We start from the raw sequence: 12,653 nt of genomic DNA, 5'->3' as shown, positions 1-12,653 counted from the left end.
TCTCATATTTTTCCTTTTGCTGATATCTAGTGCACATTTATCAGCTAATTCTTGTGCTTCATGTGCACATCAGGCTGATTACTTGATCAAATATCTCATTTTGTCAATTTTGTATAACAACAGTCTGTTTAAGTCAACTTTCCCTACCCACATTTCTCCAAAATAATTTTTTAAAAGACCCACATTAATAATTATTTCTGTTAGTGTCTCCTCAGTGACAGCAACAACAGCAGGTGGACCAGCTGAAGCTAAAGACACAGTTGTAATAGCCCTATTAGTACCTTGCAATCTTTCATTGCAGTTTCAGATGGAGTGCTCACTATTGTGCTTACAACCACAGATGTGGTTTGTTCTTGTGTTTGCACTCCGGTACTGTCACCTGCTGCACCCATATCCTGTATTTTAGCAGGTCCAGGTCTCTGCCTTTGTACCCCATAAGTATATGGAAGAGGTCTGGAACTCAAAAGATAATTTAAAAAGTTATCCTCCTCATCTGAATCTTGATTTTGTTTTCCTCATTTTCTCTTTTCTCTCTTGTTGATTTTCTTTTTATCTACTGTCCTCTTAACTACTCCATGGAAAACTCTCACTTCCTCCATAATATTCTCTCTCCAGCCTATTTCCAGTCTATCCCACTGGCTCTTGAGCCATTTCCTAAAATTAACCCTTCAACTGTTTTGTCATTTTCTTTCTCTCCTTTGCTGTAGCCATGCAATCCCATTTTTTCAGTGACTCAAACTGTGTAGGTCTAGATAACAGCTGCATGTTATTCATAGTTTGTCTCAAGAAATCTAGCTTTCTAATATTAAACATGCCCTGTAAAGGAAATTGCAAGAAGCAGAATCAGTATATTTATGCCATACAGAAACCTAGTTACACGTATAAAACATAATGTCCATCATCAATTTATATGCAGATATTCCCTCAGCAGGTAATTTCTGACCCTCAGTAGAAGGTACCAAAGAAACTTTAGGCTTTTTCAACACAATTCCCATTATTTCTGCTCAGAACGATCCAAATATCACACAAAATAAGCTAGTAAATAATTACCAATCTAGTACGGCTATGTCAAAGGTCAACCAATCACAGCACAGTTATGTCAGCAACCAACCAATGACTGCATAGCTTTATGGTGACGACTCATCAATCCCAGCAGAGCTCCCTGAATGCCTAACCAAACACAGCACAACTTCTCCATGAATAAGGAAATCAATTGCAAAGGTATTTCTCAAGGAATTTACATAAATAAATCAAATAAATATTCTCTGTCCAACCTAAATAGGAAGAAAATTGGCAAGTTAGACAAAGACAAACCTTGCAAATGACCAAAACAAGAAAGTTCCTTTTGACACTGGTTAAACACAAATAACACCAAGCAGACTACAGTACAGAGGTAATCTAACCGCCGTTAATACACTCGCTCCCGTGTACATAGGAGCAAAGGGCACTAATCTACATTAGACACACAAACTCCTAGAAAGGAAATCTCTTTAATTGAGAAAACCCTATCTGTGTGTATGTGGCCCCTCGTAAAACATACCCTCTTAGGCAGTCAACTAAAGCCACAATAGCTCAAGTTCTTGGATTTCGATGAATCCGATAACCAAACCAACTGTTAATGAACAAAAACCTTTTCAACGTGCAAATCACAAATAAGAATAATATATCAAAGCAAGAGTCATCAAACCACCAATTGATCCCAAAATCAACAATGCATATGCAAATACAATATGCAATAACAATCATTCTCTCAGCACAAAATTGAAACCTCAATTTCACACTGTAGACACACCAGAAGCACTCACAATCATCAGAATCTGTACACCCTGTTCACACTTACAATCCATATAGCTCAGGAACAAAACTGCAGGTTAGGTTCTCAGCAAAATCCTCCAGGATAATCCAGTCTGCAATTCCACTATTGCTAAGGACTGGACAAAAGGGAATTTTTCCAAGGCAAGAAAAGGAGGAGCTCTTTAGCATGCAACCATTCTCTACTACCAAACCTCTGTGAGCAAAATGGCCTATCCCAAAATCTAGACAACATAAATATCACCTCAAAAATTACCTCACTCAGATTCCCCACATTTCACTGGTCCAGAGATGGTGATTATGCAGGGTTATACAGAGTATGCAAGAATCAGGAATTTTTTTAAGTGCCAACTGAGAATCAAAATCAGGAAAAAATGGACAGCATCGCTAAAAGCATGCAGCAAAGTTCTTCCTTCACACCAAATTAAGGGTTTTTTACAAATATTTTTTGCATTCGAAATTAAAGAAAACACAGACTTACTGTGTTGTGACCAAATATAGTACATGAAAAATAAACTTCATATTGCCTTAACACGTACATTAATTATTATTCATCACCCTCTATGCCATGAATCCTCCAAGTACGTCCTGGGGGCCGGCCGCATGAGTCCCCTCTTACCTTTACATACGGCTCCTGGGCAACAGGAGCACTGGTTTGCTGTTTACTTGAGTCAGCACTAACAATAAAAAGATATTAAACAGACCGGCATTCGTTTATTTCAAGGTTAATTGGTGTTAAAGAAAGGAAGTAACTAGGGAGTCCAGTGCTTACCTTAAGAAACATCTTCATTTTTAAAGACATCTTGCAGCAAGAGTGTAAAAATATGAGTCTTGTCAAAATTCAAAAAGTATTTTTAGTTAACATTCAGAACCTTTTCACCTTAGTACAATTTATTATATCAGTGCATTGTGAAGCATTAATTTAAAAGTGATAATTTACAAACATGACTCTAGAAACATTAATTATTCCCCCTAACCTGACAACAATGCTAACAGGGAATTAAAGAGGCAAGTCAGTTGTTATGTACACTTTGGGTGGCTTGGGTTCCTATTATACATGAACAACATTATAGTTTATTAAATTAAACACAGGAGCAGGTTTTGTACAGCGCACAACCTGAAATCATGTATTTTGAGGTCCTCTTATACGTGATAATGAAGAAAAAGGAGGGAATGTGAAATTAAACAATTGCCTAGGATCACACAATTTGGAAAAGTGGAGAAGCTGGGAATAATCACGGGTTTTCTGGTTTTGCATTGTTCAATTCAGCCACTAGATATGTATCCATTACTTTGCTACACCTACCTTACTGCCAACTCTCTCAACCCCCTTGCCCGACAGCCACCCTGCTGTCATCAATGTGCCCCTTGAGCACATCACAGACCAAACTTTTTGGCCCCTGGGAAAATGTTTGCGAGTCCCCACACTCTATGCAAATGTCATCCAAAAATGCTAGAATATATCTATATACACGAATACTAATGAATTATGGGAATGAATAGAGCACAGTGAACCACCGGAAAGTCCTTGTAATTGTATGGAATCATAGGGGAACAGGGAAAAGCTAATTGAGAGCAGAAAAATAACAACAGTGAAAATAAACCATTACATCTCAGTTTTTCTGTGTGCTGCAGAGCTTGCGGGCGAGAAGGTATGCAGACAGGGAGGTAGGATGAGTAACAGAGGTGACTTTCATCTTGGACAAGATGACATTCGCACTAAAATGTGGCCTGTTTAACAAATATTAGAAAATCACCCTTCTACATACCATAGAAAACTCAATTCAAAAGCAATGACACTATATCAATGAATTCTTGTAAAATTGATGGTGAAAATGTAAACTGCTCATTGTTAATAATGCACAATAATATAGGCTCTCATTATGAATGTGGCGGTCCGAGGACTCCCACACTTACGGTGATAGTCCGACCATTGCACTCCCGGCAGTCTACTGGCAAATTACAACCTTGGCTGGTGGACCCACCTAAAAACCGCCATCCCCGTTAGGAACATCGTTCCCGATGTGATGATGGCAGCCTGAGTTGTACTCAGCCAGAGCGACGCTGAGCTCAGTGCCACCTGGCTGAATACAACTCAGCTTTCCGCCAGCCTTTCCATGGCAGGGTGCCACCATGTAAAGTCTGGCAGAAACCCCTTGCCAGAGGGCCCACTGGCCAGCACCCTCGGAATGCGCACTGTCTGCTTGCGCATTCCGAGGGCGCTTGGCGGAAATATTGTAACATGCTTAGGGTGGGGGGACATCACCGCCATGGGGATGGCATCCTCCCCTCAGGTTTGGCGGTCCAACAAGCTCATAATGAGGGCCATAACTTCATAAAAAATCTCTTACATGCAGCATCTATATTGGGGCTCCTTTGCATCCATATGGAAAGTTGAGTGTCATCAGCATAGACAAAGAAACTAAAAGCTTCAAGAAGAGCAGCTAAAGAAGATATGTGTGTATTGAAAAAAGTTGGACTTGGAAAAGATCCTTAGATTATGCAAAAGAAAAGAGACTTACATTCAGGTTTAAACGGGGGAAGTGACACTGTCTGAGCTCTATTAGAAAAAAAAGGATTAGGCCCTGTCCTGATCCGTGGAAATAAGCACTAAAGAGGTAGCAGCACACACTATTAATACACCCAAAAAGCTTAAGATAGTGACACAGCTGTCATCAAGTGCTAGCCATGTGTCCGTAAACACCACTGTGAGGGTTATCTACATCACGGGGTCTGGTTTAAAGCATGATTGAGCTGAATTAGGTGCAGCTGAGATCTGGAGAAAATGGCACTTTTAGTAGTCTCAGCATGAGTTTTGAAATGCACCAGATTTAGGCCCTCATTCTGATTCTGGCGGGCGTCGGAGGCCGCCCGCCAGAATTCAGCCCTCCATAATACCGCTCCGCGGTCAAAAGACCGCGGAGGGTATTATGAGTTTTTCCCTGGGCTGGCGGGCGGTCTCCAAAAGACCGCCCGCCAGCCCAGGGAAAAACTCCCTTCCCACGAGGATGCCGGCTCGTAATCGAGCCGGCGGAGTGGGAAGGTGCGACGGGTGCTGTTGCACCCGTCGCGTATTTCACTGTCTGCAAGGCAGACAGTGAAATTCATTTTGGGGCCCTCTTACGGGGGCCCCTGCGACTCCCCCTCCCGCCATCCGGTTCCCGGCGGGAGAACCGCCAGGAACTGGATGGCGGGAGGGGGAGTCGGAATCCCCAAGCCGGCGCAGCAAGCTGCGCCGGCTTGGAGGATTCCTTGGGGGCAGCGGGAAACCGGCGGGAGACCGCCGGTTTCCCTTCTCTGACCGCGGCTAAGCCGCCGCGGTCAGAATGCCCCGCGGGGCACCGCCGGCCTGTCGGCGGTGCCTCCCCGTCCAGCGGCCCTGGCGGTTACAAACCGCCAGGGTCGTAATGAGGGCCTTAGTCTGTGAATATGTGCTATTGAGAGCAAGAATGGGTATGTTTCTATGTCAGTTGAATGTTTCAGCATTAAGGCCCTCATTACAACCCTGGCGGTAAATCCCGCTTTCCGCTGTGCAGAAGACCGGCAACATACCGCTGCGGCTGTGGAATTCCGCTACAGGTATTACAACCCACAGCTCGGAATCCGCCACAATTCAGACACCCACACAAGTCCGCCACACCAAAGGTCAGTGATAAACTGTCGATACCAAAACTGACACCCTCACGCCAATAGGAATACGCCCACACTATCACGACTCACGAATCAATGGTACACACCGCCGCGCTCAAAATACACACACACTTACAAAACACAACCACATTGGGCAATTCGAAATACACACACCTGATACACATACACACACCACACCCACACACTCACAACACTGTAAAACACACACCCACATTACCCAAAAACCCTTACAACCAGAAATTAGAAAGAAGGCCAGAGAGAGAGACTACCTAAAACAACACCAGCATCCACAGACACACAACACCATCACTTACACAACACCCACGCACCTCAAACAACACACACCAACACATCCCCTCACACATCACAACAGACACGACCTCACACATCACCCACACCACATCATGGCACCTCAAAGACACCCCAGGTTCTTTGAGGAGGAGCTCAGGATCATGGTGGAGGAAATCGTCCGGGTAGAGTCACAGCTATTTGGTTTACAGGTGCAGCACACCTCCATTGCAAGGAAGACGGAGATATGGCGCTGAATTGTCGACAGCGTTAACGCAGTGGGACAGCATCCAAGAACACGGGATGATATCAGGAAGAGGTGGAACGACCTGCGGGGGGAGTTGCGTTCCGTGGTTTCAAGACACCAGATTTCTGTACAGAGGACTGGCGGTGGACCCCCACTTCCTCCCCCACAACTAACAGCATGGGAGGAGCAAGTCTTGGCAATACTGCATCCTGAGGGCCTCGCAGGAGTAGCAGGAGGACTGGACTCTGGTAAGACATATCTTTACTACTTTATCCCCCACACCCCACCTGCATGCCATCACATACCGCCACCCTTACCCTCACACCCATCACCCCAACAACCCACAGATACCCCACTAACACAACCCACACATCCCAAAACCAAGTCCTGCATGTAACACCAATGCATGGACACCCATCACCAAAGCATGTCCAGTACAGAGACTCACTCATGTCCCAAAATCACCAATCACACAAGGATCAAGCCAATAATGCAAGCACAGGAGTAGAGGGTCACTCTCCCATTGCACAAGATAGCACACACAGATACAATAACTATGCATTTACATCTCAACAGGACCCCTACCCAACGTCAGAAGAGACCCACAGTGATGACAGCAGCTCTGCACGCCTGGATCAAGATGACCAGCCTGGCTCATCAGGGACCTAGGGACAGTCGGTTCCCCTGACTCAGTCACAAACCACCACTGAACCTCCCCCCTCAGGAAACACCACCACAGCACCCACCCAGTGGGCCCATCCCTCTGTCCCCAGGACACGTCAATCAGCAGTGCGTCCACCACTTCAGGGAACCCAGGCAACCCCACTAACACAGGACGATCAGGGACCTGGGGGCAGTGGCAGTGAGCACACGGCTCAGGGGACAGAGGCACAGGATAACAGGGAAGCTGGGAGGACTGTTGTGGGACAGGGGGAGGACAGGCCCAGGGAACCCACTCTCCATGAGGCACTCTCCAACATCATGGGAGCTTATCACCATTCCCAGGAGACCATGGGCACGGTACCGGCTAAGTTTCAGGAGACCCAGCGGCTGCAGGAGGAACACTACCTGGGGATCAGGGAGGACTTGAAGTCCATCAACACCACCCTGGTCACCATTGCAGGGGTGCTGACAGACCTTGTCAACACCATGAGGGACACAGTGGCACACCAACAGGCCCCTGACACTAGCCTAAGAAAATGAACAGCCCTCAACCCCTGCTGGTGCTAGTGGACAGGAGGCACCGCCACAGGACCAACAGGCCACCAGCACCCCACCCCCTGCAGATGGAGAACCACACCGCAAACGGTCCCTGAGATCTAGGAACAAGACAGAGAACATTGCCAAGACCCCCACCAGGAAATAAGACCCCCCTGAATGTCACCCTTCTGTCCCACTGTGTCACCCTGTCCATCCTTAAACTGCCATTGCTCCACTTCCTATGCCACTTTGGACAATGCACCTGTGAAACAAATAGACTGGACTCTGCCATGGACATACCTCCACCATCACCCCAGCCCAATTTACAACCCCCTCCACTTATTTGCACAGGAATAAACACACTTCAATCACAAAACAATCTGGAGTCAGTCTGTGCTTTCACAAATGTGTAATTGCAATATCTATGGAATATAGCAATGTCAATGTACTTGTTCACATACCAATGTAACACAGCTGTAGGCTAGGAGTAAACAGAGCAGAGGACACAAATTGGGACCCAGATTTGTGAAATGGAAAGTCAAAGTGACAAGTCAGTGTCCATACATTGAGTGCAAATGACAGACTTATGCTAGCTCCAACAATAGTATGAGATGTGGGAAGCAGTGACATCTTCTTACCTGTGTCTCACTGGAAGTACTGCAAGATGATGTTGTTTCGGTTGTCCATATCCTCTTCTTCTGCCTCCTCTTCTTTACTGTCCACAGGCTCCACAGCTGCCACAAGACCACCATCTGGCCCATCCTCCTGCAGAAAAGGCACCTGGCGTTGCAAAGCCAGGTTGTGCAGCATACAGCAGGCCACGATTATCTGGCACACCTTCTTTGGTGAGTAGTATAGGGAACCACCTGTCAGATGGAGGCACCGGAATCTGGCCTACAGGAGGCCGAAGGTGCGTTCTATCATCCTCCTTGTTTGCACATGTGCCTCATTGTAACGTTCTTTTGCCCTTGTCCTGGCATTACTCACTGGGGTCAGTAGCCATGAGAGGTTGGGGTAACCAGAGTCACCTGCAAATGTCGAGGAACAACTGTTAGACACACACTAATCCTTAGGGACAACCTCATACCCAGACACCCATGTAAACTGTATTGGGACCTTGGCCTCACCTATTAGCCACACACGGTGCCTCTGGAGTTGCCCCATCACATAAGGGATGCTGCTGTTCCTCAAAATGTAAGCGTCATGCACAGAGCCAGGATACTTGGCATTCACATGGGAGATATACTGGTCTGCCAAACACACCATCTGCACATTCATTGAATGGTAGCTTTTCCGGTTTCTGTACACCTGTTCATTCCTGCGGAGGAGACAAATGCCACATGTGTACCATCAATGGCACCAATGATGTTGGGGATGTGTCCCAGGGCATAGAAGTCACCTTTCACTGTGGGCAAATCCTCCACCTGAAGGAAAACAATATAACTGCACATGTGTTTCAGCAGGGCTGACAACACTCTGGACAACACGTTAGAGAACATTGGCTGGGACATCCCTGATGCCATGGCCACTGTTGTTTAAAAAGACCCAATGGCCAGGAAATGGAGTACAGACAGGACCTGCACTAGAGGGGGTATCCCTGTGGGATGGCAGATAGCTGACATCAGGTCTGGCTCCAACTGGGCACACAGTTCATGGATTGTTGCACGATCAAGTCTGTATGTGATTATGATGTGTCTCTCTTCCATTGTCGACAGGTCTACCATGGGTCTGTACCCCAGAGGACGCCGCCATCTCATCACCTGCCCCAGCAGACGTGCCCTATGGAGGAGAACAGTGAGCAGTGAGTCATCCAACACTGAGGTATCACAATGTGTTGTTTTCAGAATCGTTAGTAATCTGCAATGTGCTGGTATCTGTCTGTATTCCCGGCCTAGATAGGTGTGACGCAGTTTTCATACATCCCATGTGGCCCCCTGAAATGGCGGCTGTCTGACCTGTAAGGTGGGACAAGGGGATATGAGGTAACTGCGCTGGCGTTGTACACCGTCGCAGTGGGCGGTCGAAGACCGCGGCGCAATTCTGCATTGGTTATCATTGGGCCCTATGGGTCCCAGGACCCAATGACGATGTACGCCGGCGGTGACCGCCATTTTCTGTCTGTTCACTCACTTGATACCTGACCTTCAACAGGAGAGGACATACACTGCAAGTGCTGCTGTGACCTCTGTCTGAAAGCGACAATGGCTACAGTGTCTGGGGAAAGGGCCCCTTCCGTCACTTCAGAGGAGTTGGAGAAACTAGTGGATGGGGTCCTCCCCCAGTACACGCAACTGTACGGTCCTCCAGACAAACAGGTGAGTACACTGTGAGCATGCTGCATGGGCAATGTCTGCTTTGAGTGGTGTGGATGGAAGATACATTGGGGGAGGGGCTGAGGCCTGCATGGGCGGATGGTGAGTGTTTGTGCATCAGGGCATCGGTGGGAACTGGTGGGCAATGAGTATGACGGTCCGGACGGGTGAGTAATTTCCTTTCCCCCTGTACCATTCTTCTAGGTCAGCGCCCACCAGAAGAAGGGTGTTTGGCGTGCCATTGCCAAGGACGTCCGGACCCTCGGGGTCTATCACAGACGGAGCACCCACTGCCGTAAAAGATGGGAGGACCTGCGCTGCTGGAGCAAGAAGACGGCGGAGGCCCAGCACCATGACCCCCTTGATGTCCCGGATCCTGGCGGTGGCCTATCCAGAGTTGGATGGGCGCTTGAGGGCATCACAGCAGCCACAAGGGGGTGAGTACACTCTCATTCAGCTGACTCTGCGCGCATTACGAGGTGTCTGGGTGGGGGAGGTGGGCAGTGTGGTCCCCTAGGCCAGGGCGAACTTGGGAGGCAAAGTCCCTTGTGAGGCAGGCTATGTGGCACCCCAACCCCACTAATGGTAAGAGACATCTACACCTAGTCAGGCTCCTGTGACTTCCGGGTATACAGCAATTGGGCTTAGGCCTCGTACCCCATTGTCCGGTGAATTTTCTAGGAACTGTTAGTGCATGGCGTAGTGCTGAGGGCTGCTCCCTGTGTGTTGTGTCCGCCAATAGTAGTGGTGTTGTATGCCCTGAACATGTTTTTCTTCTGTCTTCCCCCCTCACTTTTTGTGGTCTCCCTGTTCTTGTGTGCAATAGCATCATCAGGTGGAGGAGCAGTGGCACCGGAGCAGGAGGGAGCTGCAACCCACTTGGCCCTGGAGGGTGAAGCAACGGAGTCTGAAGCCACCAGTGGCACGGAGGGTGATGGGAGCTCCACGGCGGGGACAGGAGCATATACAAGTGACAGCGACTCCTCCTCTGATGGGAGCTCCCTTGAGGTGGCGGGCACCTCTGTGCCCACTGCATCAACAAGTACCGCCGCCACCCCCCCTCCCAGCACCGACCTCCCAGCAGCCCCTCAGCGTGTGTCCCGTGCCCGCTCACCCAAGAGGGTGGGCATCTCCTTCGCCCCAGGCACCTCAGGCCCAGCCCCAATCAGCCCTGCTGCCCTCAGTGAGGAGGCCATTGACCTCCTGAGGTCCCTCACTGTTGGGCAATCTACCATTTTGAATGCCATCCAGGGTGTTGAGAGGCATTTGCAACAAACAAATGCATTCCTGGAGGGCATTCATTCTGGGCAGGTGGCCCAACAGAGAGCATTTCGGGCTCTGGCCTCACACTGATGGCAGCCATTGTCCCTGTGTCCAGCCTCCCCCCTCCAACTTCCACCACCCAGACCCAATCCCCTGTACCTCAGCCTATCCCAAGCACACCCTCAGACCAACATGCACACACATCAATACACAAGAGTGGACATGGCAAACATAAGCACCACACATCCCACAGGTACTCACACAAGCACCATCCCCATGCAGACACAGCAACATCCACTGCCTCCACTGTGTCCCCCTCCTCCACGTACTCCTCCTCCTTCCCTGTCTCGTCTCCACTCGCACCTGCATGCACTACATCCTCAGCCACTACCTCCATCACCAGCACGCCCATCACCACACACCGCTCACGTGCAATCACCACCCCCACTACCATTCACACATCCCCAGTGTCCTCTCCCAGTGTGTCTGTGAGCCCTCCTCCCAAAGTGCACAAACGCAGGCACACACACACCCAACAGCCATCCACCTCACAACAGCCTCCGGCCCATGCACCATCACCCAAATTCAGCAGACGTACACCTCCTACAACCACTACCTCTTCCTCCACTCCCAAACCCTCTCCATCCTCCCGTCTCAGTCTAAAAACTGGGTCTAAAAAACTCTTCCTGGCTAACATTGGCTTACACCTCCTCCCCCCGTCCTTCTCCTAGGGCCAGGCTTTCCAGGTCCCAGCCCAGCACCTCAGCCACCAAATCCCCAGGCACAGTGGTGCCAGCAACTGCGGGGTCATTGAGTGCGCCACCCATCAGGGCTGCCAGTGTTCCACGTAGCGAGGGCAAGGACATTCTGCCACCTGCCAAGGTGAAAAAGGTGCCCACATCCCGGAGGGAGAAGCCGCACCTACCAGCCACCAAGGGCTCAGCAAAAACAAAAGGGGATAGTGGCAAGACAACTGCAGCACCATCAAAGATGGGGAAGGGACAAAAGCACAAGAGCAGGTCAGGAGAGAGCATGGTGGCACCGACTGAGGGACCAGTGTCACACCTTCTGTCCATGACCACACCAACCTGTAAGGCCACGAGCACCGCAAACTGCCCCGCCACCACAACCACCACCTGCCCCGCCACCTGCACCGCCACCTGCACAGCCACCTGCACAGCCACCGGCACATCTACAGCCTCAGTGACAGTTCCCAGCCTCTTCCCCAGTGGGCAGCCGTCCGAAGCTGCAGGAGACGTCCTGCTGTGTCCCTCAGCAGGTGCTGACCCATGCACCACTGCCAGCACCACCGCCACAGACACCGCCACAAGCACCGCCACCAGCCCTGCGACGTGCTCGGACAGTGGCACCACCGCTGACATGGCTACCATCCCCAGTGGTCAGTCGTCCGAGGCTGGAGGAGACTTCCTGGACCCTGGCCAGCTTCCATGAGGCATGACTTCCATCACTGTTTGCACCTGCAGGTGGAATGCGAAGCTGCAGCAGTGTGGGGTATGTCGCTGCCTACATGGCGTAGCATGCTGTACCTCGGTAATCTCGATAATCTCGTGGCACACACACACCCAGGTGAGGGAATTGTACCGGCCAAACTGCACGTGGAGCACTCTGGGCACCATGCCCCCTTCAGAACCAGTGGAGATTGACATCCACTACCTCAGTCCTTGGAAGCATGAAGCACTCTGGGCACCAGGCCCCCTCCAGAACCAGTGGAGATTGACATCCACTTGAGAGACTGTGGCTTTGCACTCCCCAGGCTAAAGCAGTGGGAAAACCACCCACTGGAGAGACTTGAGAGACTGTGGCTTTGCACTCCCCAGGACCAAGCAGTGGGCAAACCACCCACTGGAGAGACTTGAGAG

The sequence above is a fragment of the Pleurodeles waltl genome, chromosome 6, assembly GCF_031143425.1.
Source record: "Pleurodeles waltl isolate 20211129_DDA chromosome 6, aPleWal1.hap1.20221129, whole genome shotgun sequence".
Classification (NCBI taxonomy): domain Eukaryota; kingdom Metazoa; phylum Chordata; class Amphibia; order Caudata; family Salamandridae; genus Pleurodeles; species Pleurodeles waltl.
Note: the sequence above shows the minus strand (reverse complement) of the source record.